General features: G+C 39.1%; 1 long non-coding RNA gene across 1 annotated transcript; it reads left to right on the top strand.

Annotated features, from left to right (window-relative positions):
• The first annotated feature begins 3,863 nt into the window (after positions 1 to 3,863).
• Positions 3,864 to 13,241, top strand: LOC115430304 (uncharacterized). Its single transcript, XR_003936920.1, has 3 exons — positions 3,864 to 3,942; positions 5,699 to 5,702; positions 12,931 to 13,241. It is a non-coding gene; the product is annotated as an uncharacterized LOC115430304 (long non-coding RNA).
• Positions 13,242 to 17,086: the final 3,845 nt, after the last annotated feature.

Below are 17,086 nucleotides of genomic sequence, written 5' to 3'. Positions count from 1 at the left end.
GAGTTTGATTAAGTAATCTTAAATGGTTTACGGCAGCTTTTTTATCACTTTGAGTCCTATTTTAGTGGTTATTTAGATGAACTGACTAGTTTCAGTTTAGTTTTTCTTCAATAGTAGTCTTAGTTTTATCTAAAACTTGCCAGATTACTGAATAAATCTCACATTTTCATCAGTTTTCCTCATCTTTTCAGTATTATTTAGATGAATGGAGTGATTTAACCCTGCAATAAACCATATCGCCTTGTGGGAAAAATAAAGGCATATTTTATCTCATCTTATCTTATCTTATCTGATCTTACTTTGAATGAGTTCTGCTTTGGATTTGTCTCAGTTTTATGTAAACCTAGTCGATTTTTCCAAATATAACATGGTTTTTCTACAATATTTTGAGTTTTATTACATAATCTGACAAGGTCTGGCAAACCTGGACAACAAACACCAAACGTTTGTTTAGGTATAATCATCCATGTGCACCATAGCAATCAAATAACATTACAGCAAAACCTGTTTAACTAGAATCAAAGTACAAATATTTGAATGATTTCAGTAAAGGAGTGGATAGTCTGAGTTTAAGTCATCTTAAATGGTTTACAGCAGCTTTTTATCACTTTGAGTCCTATTTTAATTGTTATTTAGATGAAATGACGAGTTTCACTTCAGTCTTTCTTCAATATCATTTAGTTTTATCTAAACTTGCCAGATTATTGAATAAATCTCATATTTTCATCAGTTTTACTCCGCTTTTTTAGTATTATTTAGATGAACTGACTAGTTTGAATTCAGTTTCTCTTCAATATCAGTCTTAGTGTTATCTAAAATTTGCCAGATTATTGAATGAATGTCACTTGTTCATCAGTTTTACTCGCTTTTTGATTATTATTCAGATGAAATTAGTGGTGTTGGATGACTTTTGCTTAGTGTTATGTAAAACTAATCAATTCTTCCAAATATAACTCAGTTTATCTACAATATTTTTATTTCTAGTAAATAAGATGACATGGTTTGCAACAGTTTTTCATCTTTTACTCTTACTTTAAAGGTGGGGTGGGAGATGTTTTCCTGGAGCATTTTTTACTATATTGCTTAAAATCCCCTTCACACCTCGATTACAACCAAATAATTAAATGCTCTGACACCAAAAAAAAAAAAAATTAAGTCACCTGTGGAAGGGACAGGACTGAAAAAACACCATGCAATCATTTTAAGCGTCCAATTGAAATGATTGAACGGTGATATGTCTATTAAACTCAACTGCCATTTGTCCCTCCCCCCTCCGTGCGTACCCCTGTTCGTGCAGGAATCGTGCGTTCTGAGCTGGAGCCGGTGTTGTGCCAAGGTATGTATCCCCGCTAAGGAGTGTATCCCCTGGCCGCGGGAGCGTACATTCATTCAGTGAGGGTGGAACTGTGACACTGTGCTATAACTCACCTAAATATAAGGTCAGTAGTCATATTTGCATTGTGTGAATCTTTGTTTAAATGCTCTAGTTTTATCCACGGGGTTTTGCAGAGTAAGACTCGGCTCTTCAATCAAACTAAAGGCATTAATTTGTATGTGTTATTGAATGTGTTACTGATTAAACTACATTGAAATCATGCTGAGATCAGTTTGTGTGGTCTAAACGTTAGGTAATGCACTTACAACGCAGGGGATCGACATCCGAATTCCGACTGGCCCTAATAAAGTGTTCTGAGCTACAGTAGTGTAAGAAAAGTGCGATAAATGCAACAGTATCATTTAATTTGATTGAATTTTTCTGATATAATGCAAACATGTATTTCTGCTTTCTGATGACCTGACAAATAATTTTAGAATCCAAGAATTTGTATTGAATAAAATAAAGTCTGCTGTTCATCCACCCATTATCTTCCGCTTCTTCCGGGGCCGAGTCGCGGGGGTAACAGTCAGAATTGTTGTGATTATTTGCTGGCCTCAATGGAAGCTACATGATTTCATGTGATGTGATGGACAGGTGAGGCCTGACCATCAGCTGGTTAATTCTGTCTATAATTCAGACTATACCAAGTAACTGTAGTGAATATGGGCAGCTTAGTTACAGGGGGGTCACATATTACTTCAGAGCATCCCAGGTGAGGCCTGACCAGTGTGCTATAATTCATCAGATGTATTTTTGATTTATTAAAAAGTTACCTAACTAAAGCGGACACATGAAAAGAGAATGAGAAGGCACGTTCCCTTTATGTGTTTTTACAGATGATCTCACAGACACGTCACTTCTGCGGGGAAGAGGAGCACAACTCCAACCAGAGTTGGGCAATAAAAAAATTAAATTAAAGAACTACAAGTTATGAATATGAAATGTATTCTGCTATAAAGATACTGGCAATTGTCTTGGCTTCCCCTGTGCTACCCCAAATTCTAATTTCTATGCTAGAGCCAACATTTTAATGCATGCACTGTAAGCCCAGACTTTGCATTTAGTAAAATGCTTTAATTACAATGAACTTAAATGATTTAAGTTTTACTACATTATTATAAAATGTTAAGTATATTCTACTAATTTGTAGACATAGTGGAAAGTATGAAAAAGTTTAAGTTGAATGGATTTGAATCACTAAGTTTTAGTCATGACCACACCTTTTTTATCTCCGCATTGCATTGTGGGCATGTTGTTAAAAATGTGTTATTTTTATGTGCAGGGGTTCAGTGGGGTTGTGGTGTTAGTGTTAATTTGGATTTAATGTGTGTATGGCAATGTTTATTGACCTTTTGTGTGTTTTGTTTTTGTAGAGCTGCACATGACTGAGAGCCATAAGCCGAACAATGGCTTTCCTGTTCATCTAAGCATGTTACTGAGCAACATAAATCTTTATCTTTTCCCAAATTAAACCACTCCCAGATCTGGCAAGTTATTCAGAACTTACTTCCTTCCAAACTTCCAATCATGCTACAATATATAGAGTTGAGTAATTATACAAAGTAGTTAATTTTGCAAAAGGTTTTAATTTACATCAACTTGGAATTGAGTACAATTAACTGATAATACTAAGTCTAATGACTGAACAAAATAATTAACATTGCAACAAATTTTAAGTTAAATTAACTGGGCATTTAGTGTGTTGTACTTAAAACAGCAATTCCATTCAAATCAAGCATTTAGGTTTAACACACTCAAGTTTTCTTTACTCATTACTTACATTTTTTAAGGCAACGGGTTAACTACAGATTTTTTAAGTCAACTCACCTTTTCTGCTCTTACAGTGTGGATTTCAGCCACACTTTTATGCTCAAACATCTATCAGCAATAACACTATTTTAAACCTGTTTGTATGTTTGCCAGATTCAGTGTGACAATTACTTGCGGTGGTTCCATCCTATGTGTCAACGGGTCTCCAGCTGACAAAGACTTTCTGTGTCTGGCCTGCATTGCAGGATAGGTGCACTGTCTGTGTTTAATCGAGAAAAGTGCACTTCATTTAGCTGTTTCCCACCATTTGTGTGTTGTTTAAAAGTTGCATTATTGGATTATTAATGTAGGTAATATTTAATAAGTAAGTTCTATTTTATTTGTATTTTAAAGTAATTTAAAAATGTTTTTCTTCCTGTTAATTCTACATCTTTCTATAAATGCAATCTGCAAAAAGATGCTCTGAAATAATATGTGAGCCCCCTGTAACTCAGTCTATGAAAGAGGAAAGCTGCCCATATTCCCTACAGTTACTTGGTATGGTCTGAATTATAGACAGAATTAACCTCTTGATGGTCAGGCTTCACCTGTCCATCACAGGGGGGAGACTTTATTTTATTCAATACAAATTCTTAGATTATAGAATTATTTGTCAGATCATCAGAAAGCAGAAATACATGTTTGTATTCTATCAGAAAATTTCAATCAGATTAAATGATACTGTTGCATTTCTAACACTTTTCTTACACTACTGTAGCTCTGAACGCTTTATTAGGAACAGTTGGAATTCAGACGTCCATCCCCTCCGTTGTCATGGCATTACCTAACCTGTTACAGAGTGGCAACATTATGAAGGACGCACAACACCAGACTGAATGCAAAAACAGGCATTTATTCATAAAAACAAGAAGAAAAAAAAAAAAAACAGCAAAAAGCTGTGTGATGGTGAATCTTCCGGTGAGCTGATGAAAGGACACAGTCCAGTCGGAATTCGGACGTCGATCCCCTCCGATGTCAGAGCATTACCTAACGTTTAGACCACACAAACTGATCTGAGCAGGATTTCAATGCAGTTTAATCAGTGACAAGTTGAATAACACGTACAAATTAAAGCCTTTAGTTTGACTGAAGAGCCAAGTCTTACTGTGCAAAGGCCCGTGGATAAAACTAGAGCAGTCAAACACAGATTCAAACAATGCAAACAGGACTACTGACCTTAGATTTAGGCCGGGACCACAGCCGGACCCGGGACCGGGGCCGGGCTAATTATTGGACCTGTATTTTCTAAATGTAGCTCACTCAAAACGTTTTCTAGCATCTCTAACATCTCCTGACCCACCTTTAAGTGTTATTTTAATAAAATGACAAAATTAGTGCTCTTACCTTTTTCATGTTGGTAATTTACTGCTGGTCGTCAGCTCGTGCAGTTCGAAAAGAGAACGTGCCAAACCGTCCAACGTATTTATAGACCCTTTGCACCTATGCACCTACGTCACACTTATCACGTGACTAGGGGTTCAGCGCCATGGTGAAGGCAAATGCAACACAACAAACAAACGAATGAGCGACGGATTATGGCTACCAGCACTGAAAATAAAGTGTTGGAGTAGTCCTGCGAAGTGACTCACCTTACTGGACGGCAGAAAGAACGCTATCTGGAGCAGCTAGCGATAGCAGGGCTAGCTACCGACCCTTCTCCCTCCTGATGTGTTTACGGATGGAGCAAAATCCTCCAGTCTACCGGAGTTTAAAGCACACGATCTGCACCATTATGTTCTAAATGAAGTGTCCCCATACACAGGTGCAGATCTAAAAGCATGCAAAAGTCTGGATGATCCCAGTTCTTAGTCTCAGGTTAGATTACAGAGTCGCTGTACTGCGCTCACGGCAGAGGAATGGATTTCATAATGGTAAATGAAAGATAGAGCTAACGTTAGCTAGCTAGCTGTGTATGTTTTTATCTGGTTTTCCCCCAGCATGCCATCAAAACTCAAATAGACTGTAAGCAAAAGCAGCTCTAACTAACTAACGCTGTGTAATACAGGGGTCACTAACACGGTGCCCGCGGGCACCAGTGTCCTGCCCCCCTCCTGAGATGAAACGGTCAACTAGCTGCCAATCAAACTTTAGAGCTGGTTTGTTGCCTGTCATTGGAGAGGGGCGGGGCCCAGAATGAGCCAGATGCCAGGCAGGAAGTGGGTTTAGACCCGCAACGATGTGGGCTGAATATAGCCAAGGAGTTATTTTCACCAACGATGAGGCACGGACTTCTGTTTGACAAATGTGAAAGACAAATGTGTGTGTGTGTGTGTGTGTGTGTGTGTGTGTGTGCGTGCGTGCGTGTGTGTGATCTGCGGCGCGTTCTGGAAGTCAGTAAAAGATGCAACGTGGAGCGGAACTTCACCAAAGTTCACAGCAACTTTTCTGGAGATTCTCCAGTGGGAATCAGCCACCGTGAAGAGAAGGTAAAAGAGCTGAAAACTAAAGTCCAAAAACAACAGTCCATGTTCACTAAACTGACCAAGGCCAGCGCTTCAACAGAGGCATCAGTAAAGTGGGTCACATCCTGGACAAGCGCAAACATATGTGCACTATCTGCGCATGCGCTCAGACAGCTGGAGTCGGACCTGAACAGGTGCCTCTGCGTTTGACTCCAGTGTGAGGACTCTGTAGAAGTGACGAAGATGGTGAATTTATGTGCACAAAGTTCTGGTTTTAATTAATATGTTTTGACAGCATATGTGAATTTAGAAAAGGTCAAATCCTTCAGAAATACAGAGCATATGCTGGTGAAGTTTTATTGTGTGAGTGACAACGTTCCTTTTCACAATTTCAGAGTACTAAAAATGCACATACAGGTGTGTATTATTTGTTTTTAGTAATTCTATAAAAATATGCAGGATTGTTCCATTTCATAATTTTTGACATAGTATTAAAATATTTAGGAATACAGCATGCAAATGCTTGTATTTGTTTTTTTTCTACTTTTGATTTTCTTAATTAAAGTAAAATAATAGTTTCATGTTAACACTTTTTAAGTATTGTAAATGTTAAAACAAAGATATATAAATAAATAAAATAAATGAAGAGCACAATGTTACAATGTTGTTCTGTTTGGTTTTAATTGACCTGTGTCCTGTTGCTATTTTTATATTTACTGTTAAATGTCTGTAGGTGGAAGCAGAGTTTACTTGCATCACCACTGTCCCACTGAGATCAAACTTCATGCAACAGCTGGATCATCACTCTACACAGCTGATGACCATCTTCAGAAAGAAAGGAGGAGCCGTAGGACTACAAATAAGGAATATCATGAGAGACTTGGATAAGGTATTTTTTATTTCATTCATTATACACAAATCTGCTCTTCAGTATAAATATTTTTTTAAATAAAAATAGCTGGGCACTTGTTGGGGCCTTAGGACTGCGAAACAGCTGCGGGTATATTATTGCAAAAGCATTGCTTACTTATGGTATAACAGTGATGATCTGTAGTAATAATTGCTATATGATGCAATAACAATATAACCTCATACATTCCCCTTGTTCGCTGCTGTAGACTGATGCTGTTGAAACAAGAAGAGCCTGCGTGCTCAAAGCACTCATGGTCTACCTCAATGAAGACCCTGACCATCTCATTCAAGAGTATATGGTAAGTATTCTGTCCTCTGGTTTCTCCATAATAAAAATCCCTTCAGTGAAATCGCATTAATAGCAGTTTGTCGACTATTACATTATTAATTATTATTATTTGTATTCGAAGGTTGGTACTTTAATGATGGTGCTTTTCTGATGTGTATATTGTAACTGGTTTATTTTTTTCTGTGTTTGAGGATGTTGAAGACAACCAGAGGGGCTATGGGCCAGACAGTCCTGGGAATTCTTGCCATCAAGGTTGAAGGTGCAGAGCCCACAGATATGCTGACAGATGTTGGAATAATCATGGAAGGGGTGGATGTGCTCAATGACATTGGTAACATTGCAAATGCTGTCGCCATTTTGTTTGGCCTCATGTACTCACTTGACTTGAGCTATCCAACCAACCTGAAGTATATATTTGAGGTTCTGCAAAAACTTATCATGGAGCTAGATGGCAACAAACTCTCAACGAAGGCACAAGTGCTAAAGAACAAACTGTTTGAAGGAACATCTTAGACAGGTTTTGTGTTGTCTTTGGATCTGCATGTTGAACTGTGAAGAATGGACTCAATGTTGCAGATCGGATGCCTAAATGTTTAACAGACTTTCACAAAAGGAACATAACACAACCTCACAAAATACAAATGAGAAGTTGCAGAAGAGATCAACAGTGAGAAGTGGAGAGTGAGAGACAAGGAGAAATGGAGAGTGATAGGGGAATATTGATAGTTGTAGCAATGAGGATAGAGAATCAAAACATCAACATTTGGTCACAGCACCACAAACAAAATTTCCAAGTTCCCCGCCATAAGATTTGGCAACGTTTGTGGAAAATGCCTTTTCCTCACTGACCGTGGTGGACTAGTTTTTGGGGGTTTTTTTTAGTTCATGTGTTAATTCTGGAGACCTCTGTGCACTTTTTTGTTTTACTCCTACAGTGCTGAAGTGGCAAGAAGCAAAATATTTTGAGTGCTTTTACTTAACAAAAATGTGTTTACTTTACTCACGATTCATATTACACTAAGGTTTCACTGTGTTCAGAATTGTGAGGGATTCAGCTTTTATTCTGCTTTTTGGTGCTTCATTTGGTTTTGCAGGTCTTCTTAAGATATATTTGTTTTCATTGGGGACTTTCTAAAAACTATATTAAAAATTCTATAACAAAGGGGAATAACATGTTGAAAAAATGTTGTTTGTGGTTTAAAATATTTGTGATATCTGTACAATAAATGTTTTCACAGAACAAAATATTGTTATTTGATTTTTATTTAACTACATTGTGTGGAAATTGTTGACATAACTAGGTCTAGTAAATCCAACATAAATTCACCACTTTAATACAATGAAACATAAGTATTGCTTATTCAAGGCAGTTAAGTTGGAACTACAAGGAGTTGTTCAATTGGTTTTACTTAATGTAGTTGAGTAAAAGTTGCGTTAGTGAGTTGGCTACTGTAATAATTTGTTTGAACATAACTCGGTTATATGGAAATTGTTGACATAACTATCATATGTAAATTGAACAAATCAATTTTTTGAGTGTGGAGTTTATGTTCACAATCCAGCCAAAAGTGACCCCTTTCTGATCCTTTTGTTCACATGTAACTCAGATCTGTTATTGTCATAAATGTGAAAACCACAAATCACATGGGCGAATTTCTATTGAACTAAAATGACACTTACAGACTACAGTAGAGTCAATTTCAGCATGATGTGCAGAGTAGCAGAGTGAAAATTCAGTTATGTTAAACATGATGTGAATATTTCAGAGAAAACAAGAACTAAATAAGTGCTGTGATTAAAAATGTGCATTCAGTATTCTAATTTTAACCCTTTCATGCATGAATTATAACAACCTTAGTTCACAACAAAAAACAATTAGATTGAGGGTTTTTTTTTTTCCATAGATGTACAAAAATGTCCACCCAGCTACACCATGAATTTTATTCTTGAAGCAAAGAAACATGTATTTAAAACCCAATATCATAAAGTGATATGAAAACAGTGAAATGGCACCATGTTTAATGCAGCTAATCTGATGTTTTCTCACATTTTAACATATTCTAATACTAATTATTTCTCACTTCATGGAGATAATATGCAAAAAAAAAAAGATAAAAAAAATTAACAATTGATTTCCACTCAAGAACCAACCAAGAACAGCAAAGTTACAATAATGGTATGAATTGCAGTTTATGAGATGATGCATAAGCGTCCACTGTGTTGGCTGATATGGAACTAAAACCACTAAACCCATGAATTCAAGAGAACAGCTGGAGAGTAACTGTCCACTGTGGTGACCACTATGCATGAAAGGGTAAATGTTAGATGCGTGATGATGTGACATGTTTGGAAAAAGAAAATAAAAAATGTAAGTCATAAAAAAAGTATATTCAGTCAGATTCTCCACTTGACTTTTGTTCTGCTCTGGATGCATCCATTTCTGAATCCTCGCCCACGCCCAGTGTCATCTAAAGGTGTTTATACTCTGAACTGTACACATGACTGTGTGTAGATAGTAGAAAGGCAGCCACTTCAACAACAGAGCTAATACTGTAGGCTACTTATGACAGCCACTAACATTATTACACAGTGTTAGTTAATTAGAGCTGCTTTTGCTTACAGTCTATTTGAGTTTTGATGGCATGCTGGGGGAAAACCAGTTAAAAACATACACAGCTAGCTAGCTAACGTTAGCTGTATCTTTCCTTTACCATTATGAGATCCATTCCTCTGCCGTGAGCGCAGTACAGCGACTCTGTAATCTAACCTGAGACTAAGAACTGGGATCATCCAGACTTTTGCATGCTTTTAGATCTGCACCTGTGTATGGGGACACTTCATTTAGAACATAATGGTGCAGATCGTGTGCTTTAAACTCCGGTAGACTGGAGGATTTTGCTCCATCCGTAAACACATCAGGAGGGAGAAGGGTCGGTAGCTAGCCCTGCTATCGCTAGCTGCTCCAGATAGCGTTCTTTCTGCCGTCCAGTAAGGTGAGTCACTTCGCAGGACTACTCCAACACTTTATTTTCAGTGCTGGTAGCCATAATCCGTCGCTCATTCGTTTGTTTGTTGTGTTGCATTTGCCTTCACCATGGCGCTGAACCCCTAGTCACGTGATAAGTGTGACGTAGGTGCATAGGTGCAAAGGGTCTATAAATACGTTGGACGGTTTGGCACGTTCTCTTTTCGAACTGCACGAGCTGACGATCAGCAGTAAATTACCAACATGAAAAAGGTAAGAGCACTAATTTTGTCATTTTATTAAAATAACACTTAAAGGTGGGTCAGGAGATGTTAGAGATGCTAGAAAACGTTTTAAGTGAGCTACATTTAGAAAATACAGGTCCAATAATTAGCCCGGCCCCGGGTCCGGCTGTGGTCCCGGCCTAAATCTAAGGTCAGTAGTCCTGTTTGCATTGTTTGAATCTGTGTTTGACTGCTCTAGTTTTATCCACGGGCCTTTGCACAGTAAGACTTGGCTCTTCAGTCAAACTAAAGGCTTTAATTTGTACGTGTTATTCAACTTGTCACTGATTAAACTGCATTGAAATCCTGCTCAGATCAGTTTGTGTGGTCTAAACGTTAGGTAATGCTCTGACATCGGAGGGGATCGACGTCCGAATTCCGACTGGACTGTGTCCTTTCATCAGCTCACCGGAAGATTCACCATCACACAGCTTTTTGCTGTTTTTTTTTTTTTTTTTTTTTTTTCTTGTTTTTATGAATAAATGCCTGTTTTTGCATTCAGTCTGGTGTTGTGCGTCCTTCATAATGTTGCCACTCTGTAACAGGTTAGGTAATGCCATGACAACGGAGGGGATGGACGTGTGAATTCCAACTGTTCCTAATAAAGCGTTCAGAGCTACAGTAGTGTAAGAAAAGTGTTAGAAATGCAACAGTATCATTTAATCTGATTGAAATTTTCTGATAGAATACAAACATGTATTTCTGCTTTCTGATGATCTGACAAATAATTCTATAATCTAAGAATTTGTATTGAATAAAATAAAGTCTCCCCCCTGTGATGGACAGGTGAAGCCTGACCATCAAGAGGTTAATTCTGTCTATAATTCAGACCATACCAAGTAACTGTAGGGAATATGGGCAGCTTTCCTCTTTCATAGACTGAGTTACAGGGGGCTCACATATTATTTCAGAGCATCTTTTTGCAGATTGCATTTATAGAAAGATGTAGAATTAACAGGAAGAAAAACATTTTTAAATTACTTTAAAATACAAATAAAATAGAACTTACTTATTAAATATTACCTACATTAATAATCCAATAATGCAACTTTTAAACAACACACAAATGGTGGGAAACAGCTAAATGAAGTGCACTTTTCTCGATTAAACACAGACAGTGCACCTATCCTGCAATGCAGGCCAGACACAGAAAGTCTTTGTCAGCTGGAGACCCGTTGACACATAGGATGGAACCACCGCAAGTAATTGTCACACTGAATCTGGCAAACATACAAACAGGTTTAAAATAGTGTTATTGCTGATAGATGTTTGAGCATAAAAGTGTGGCTGAAATCCACACTGTAAGAGCAGAAAAGGTGAGTTGACTTAAAAAATCTGTAGTTAACCCGTTGCCTTAAAAAATGTAAGTAATGAGTAAAGAAAACTTGAGTGTATTAAACCTAAATGCTTGATTTGAATGGAATTGCTGTTTTAAGTACAACACACTAAATGCCCAGTTAATTTAACTTAAAATTTGTTGCAATGTTAATTATTTTGTTCAGTCATTAGACTTAGTATTATCAGTTAATTGTACTCAATTCCAAGTTGATGTAAATTAAAACCTTTTGCAAAATTAACTACTTTGTATAATTATTCAACTCTATATATTGTAGCATGATTGGAAGTTTGGAAGGAAGTAAGTTCTGAATAACTTGCCAGATCTGGGAGTGGTTTAATTTGGGAAAAGATAAAGATTTATGTTGCTCAGTAACATGCTTAGATGAACAGGAAAGCCATTGTTCGGCTTATGGCTCTCAGTCATGTGCAGCTCTACAAAAATACAAAAACAAACACAAAAAGGTCAATAAACATTGCCATACACACATTAAATCCAAATTAACACTAACACCACAACCCCACTGAACCCCTGCACATAAAAATAACACATTTTTAACAACATGCCCACAATGCAATGCGGAGATAAAAAAGGTGTGGTCATGACTAAAACTTAGTGATTCAAATCCATTCAACTTAAACTTTTTCATACTTTCCACTATGTCTACAAATTAGTAGAATATACTTAACATTTTATAATAATGTAGTAAAACTTAAATCATTTAAGTTCATTGTAATTAAAGCATTTTACTGAATGCAAAGTCTGGGCTTACAGTGCATGCATTAAAATGTTGGCTCTAGCATAGAAATTAGAATTTGGGGTAGCACAGGGGAAGCCAAGACAATTGCCAGTATCTTTATAGCAGAATACATTTCATATTCATAACTTGTAGTTCTTTAATTTAATTTTTTTATTGCCCAACTCTGGTTGGAGTTGTGCTCCTCTTCCCCGCAGAAGTGACGTGTCTGTGAGATCATCTGTAAAAACACATAAAGGGAACGTGCCTTCTCATTCTCTTTTCATGTGTCCGCTTTAGTTAGGTAACTTTTTAATAAATCAAAAATACATCTGATGAATTATAGCACACTGGTCAGGCCTCACCTGGGATGCTCTGAAGTAATATGTGACCCCCCTGTAACTAAGCTGCCCATATTCACTACAGTTACTTGGTATAGTCTGAATTATAGACAGAATTAACCAGCTGATGGTCAGGCCTCACCTGTCCATCACATCACATGAAATCATGTAGCTTCCATTGAGGCCAGCAAATAATCACAACAATTCTGACTGTTACCCCCGCGACTCGGCCCCGGAAGAAGCGGAAGATAATGGGTGGATGAACAGCAGACTTTATTTTATTCAATACAAATTCTTGGATTCTAAAATTATTTGTCAGGTCATCAGAAAGCAGAAATACATGTTTGCATTATATCAGAAAAATTCAATCAAATTAAATGATACTGTTGCATTTATCGCACTTTTCTTACACTACTGTAGCTCAGAACACTTTATTAGGGCCAGTCGGAATTCGGATGTCGATCCCCTGCGTTGTAAGTGCATTACCTAACGTTTAGACCACACAAACTGATCTCAGCATGATTTCAATGTAGTTTAATCAGTAACACATTCAATAACACATACAAATTAAAGCCTTTAGTTTGATTGAAGAGCCGAGTCTTACTCTGCAAAACCCCGTGGATAAAACTAGAGCATTTAAACAAAGATTCACACAATGCAAATATGACTACTGACCTTATATTTAGGTGAATTATAGCACAGTGTCACAGTTCCACCCTCACTGAATGAATGTACGCTCCCGCGGCCAGGGGATACACTCCTTAGCGGGGATACATACCTTGGCACAACACCGGCTCCAGCTCAGAACGCACGATTCCTGCACAAACAGGGGTACGCACGGAGGGGGGGAGGGACAAATGGCAGTTGAGTTTAATAGACATATCACCGTTCAATCATTTCAATTGGACGCTTAAAATGATTGCATGGTGTTTTTTCAGTCCTGTCCCTTCCACAGGTGACTTAATTTTTTTTTTTTTTGGTGTCAGAGCATTTAATTATTTGGTTGTAATCGAGGTGTGAAGGGGATTTTAAGCAATATAGTAAAAAATGCTCCAGGAAAACATCTCCCACCCCACCTTTAAAGTAAGAGTAAAAGATGAAAAACTGTTGCAAACCATGTCATCTTATTTACTAGAAATAAAAATATTGTAGATAAACTGAGTTATATTTGGAAGAATTGATTAGTTTTACATAACACTAAGCAAAAGTCATCCAACACCACTAATTTCATCTGAATAATAATCAAAAAGCGAGTAAAACTGATGAACAAGTGACATTCATTCAATAATCTGGCAAATTTTAGATAACACTAAGACTGATATTGAAGAGAAACTGAATTCAAACTAGTCAGTTCATCTAAATAATACTAAAAAAGCGGAGTAAAACTGATGAAAATATGAGATTTATTCAATAATCTGGCAAGTTTAGATAAAACTAAATGATATTGAAGAAAGACTGAAGTGAAACTCGTCATTTCATCTAAATAACAATTAAAATAGGACTCAAAGTGATAAAAAGCTGCTGTAAACCATTTCAGATGACTTAAACTCAGACTATCCACTCCTTTACTGAAATCATTCAAATATTTGTACTTTGATTCTAGTTAAACAGGTTTTGCTGTAATATTATTTGATTGCTATGGTGCACATGGATGATTATACCTAAACAAACGTTTGGTGTTTGTTGTCCAGGTTTGCCAGACCTTGTCAGATTATGTAATAAAACTCAAAATATTGTAGAAAAACCATGTTATATTTGGAAAAATCGACTAGGTTTACATAAAACTGAGACAAATCCAAAGCAGAACTCATTCAAAGTAAGATCAGATAAGATAAGATAAGATGAGATAAAATATGCCTTTATTTTTCCCACAAGGCGATACGGTTTATTGCAGGGTTAAATCACTCCATTCATCTAAATAATACTGAAAAGATGAGGAAAACTGATGAAAATGTGAGATTTATTCAGTAATCTGGCAAGTTTTAGATAAAACTAAGACTACTATTGAAGAAAAACTAAACTGAAACTAGTCAGTTCATCTAAATAACCACTAAAATAGGACTCAAAGTGATAAAAAAGCTGCCGTAAACCACTTAAGATTACTTAATCAAACTCAAACTATTCTCTCCTTTACTGAAATCATTCAAATATTTGTACTTTGATGATAGTTAAACAGGTTTTTCTGTAAAATTACTGGATCGCTGTGGTGCACTTGGATGATTCTATCTAAATGAAAATGTGAGATTTATTCAGTAATCTGGCAAATTTGAGATAAAACTAAGACTACTATTGAAGAAAAACTGAATTAAAACTAGTCAGTTCATCTAAATAACAATGTAAATAGGACTAAAAGTCATGAAAACTGATGTAAACCTTGTCAGATGATTTAGTAAAACTCAAAGTATTAAAGATAAACTGAAAAATATTTGGAAGAATGGATTAGAGATACATAAAACTCAGATATAAATCACAGTAAAATCATTCAAAATCCCTCAATTCATCCAAATAATACAGAAAAAAACTGATGAAAAAGTGACATTTATTAAATAATCTGGCAAGTTTTAGATAAAACTAAAGGATAATGAAGAAAAACTAAACTGAAATTAGTCAGTTCATCTAAATAACCATTAAAATAGGACTCAAAGTGATAAAAAGCTGCTGTAAACCATTTAAGATTACTTAATCAAACTCAAACTATTCTCTCCTTTACTGAAATCATTCAAATATTTGTACTTTGATGATAGTTAAACAGGTTTTTCTGTAAAATTACTGGATCGCTGTGGTGCACTTGGATGATTCTATCTAAACAAACGTTTGGTGTTATTTGTCCAGGTTTGTTCAAAGGAAGACGAAACTGACTTGTATGAAAATTTAAGAAGGTCATTCTGATTCAGCAGATACTGCTTAAACCTCCACTTAAAACTTCAGGACTTACTGAATAATCACTAACTTTATCTACCTTGAACTGAAAATTAAAAATCATTTCTCCCCCCATGTTGACTTTTTTTTTTCTTACTTTACAGCTGAAGTTGAACCCAGGAGGCCCCTATCCCCCGATGGATGAGGTTCAGGTGGCCCCCGCCCCTGTCTGCAACATGTACACTGTCTCCAAGAGGAGACGGTGTAGCTGCCTGGACCCGTTCCCGGAGGTTCAGGCAGCCCCTGACCCCCCAGAGGGAGGGATTGGTAGCCTTCCTCCAGTCGCTGGGGTTGAAGCGGCCCCCGTCCCCCGTGTCCGCTTTCCCCCCAGCGCTGGGGTTGAAGCGGCCCCCGTCCCCCGTGGCCGCTTTCCCCCCAGCGCTGGGGTTGAAGCAGCCCCCGTCCCCCGTGGCCGCTTTCCCCCCAGCGCTGGGGTTGAAGCGGCCCCCGTCCTCCGTGGCCGCTTGCCCCCCAGCGCTGGGGTTCAGGTGGCCCCAAGTGGGAGTCGGTATGGCCGCCTGACCCCCATCACTGGGGCTCAGGTGGCCCCTGCCCCTGTCCGCACCGTCTCCAAAGGGAGACGGTGTGATGGGGTCCAGGCATCCCCCGTCCCCCCGGAGGGAAGGATTGGTCGCCTTCCTCCCATTACTGGGGTTGAGGGGGCCCTCGTCCTCCGTGGCCTCCATCCCCCCATCCACCGTGGCCGCTTTCCCCCCAGCGCTGGGGTTCATGTGACCCCAACTGGGAGTCGGTGTGGCCACCTGACCCCAATTACTGGGGTTCAGGTGGCCCCAGCCCCTGTCTGCACCATCTCCAAGGGGAGACGGTGTGGCTGCCTGGACCCCATGACTGGGGTTAAGGCAGTCCCCGTCCTCCAGTGAGCATTCAGGCCGGACACGCAGCCCCCTGCTCTCCTCCTCTGGCGGAGAGCAGGGGGATGCGTTGTCGGCCCAGAAAGTCATAGACCACCTCAGAGCCAGAGGCAGAGGCCCCCTTCCCTCTGCCTCTAGCTGTCTGGTGACCCACGACCAATCAAGCCTGACATGCAGCCCCCTGCCCTCCACAAGAGGAGGAGGGCAGGGGGGTCCGTTGTCTGCCTAGACAGTCATAGACCACCTCAGAGCCAGAGGCAGAGGCCCCCTTCCCTCTGCCTCTAGCTGTCTAGTGGCCCATGACTGATCCGGCCTGACATGAAGCCCCCTGCCCTCCAAAAAAGGAGGAGGGCAGGGGGTTCCGTTGTCTGCCTAGACAGTCATAGACCACCTCAGAGCCAGAGGCAGAGGCCCCCTTCCCTCTGCCCCTAGCTGTCTGGTGACCCACGACCAATCAAGCCTGACATGAAGCCCCCTGCCCTCCACAAGAGGAGGAGGGCAGGGGGGTCCGTTGTCTGCCTAGACAGTCATAGACCACCTCAGAGGCAGAGGCCCCCTTCCCTCTGCCTCTAGCTGTCTGGTGGCCCATGACCAATCAAGCCTGACATGCAGCCCCCTGCCCTCCACAAGAAGAGGAGGGCAGGGGGGTCCGTTGTCTGCCTAGACAGTCATAGACCACCTCAGAGCCAGAGGCAGAGCCCCCCTTCCCTCTGCCTCTAGCTGTCTGGTGGCCCATGACCAATCAGGCCTGACATGAAGCCCCCTGCCCTCCTCTTCCGGTGGAGGGAAGGGGGCTGCATTGTCGGCCCAGAAAAATCAGAGGCCATCTCAGAGGCTGGCGGG

This window comes from Sphaeramia orbicularis, chromosome 12 (genome assembly GCF_902148855.1).
Source record: "Sphaeramia orbicularis chromosome 12, fSphaOr1.1, whole genome shotgun sequence".
Taxonomy (NCBI): domain Eukaryota; kingdom Metazoa; phylum Chordata; class Actinopteri; order Kurtiformes; family Apogonidae; genus Sphaeramia; species Sphaeramia orbicularis.
Note: the sequence above shows the minus strand (reverse complement) of the source record. Positions and strands in the feature narration are given on the sequence as shown.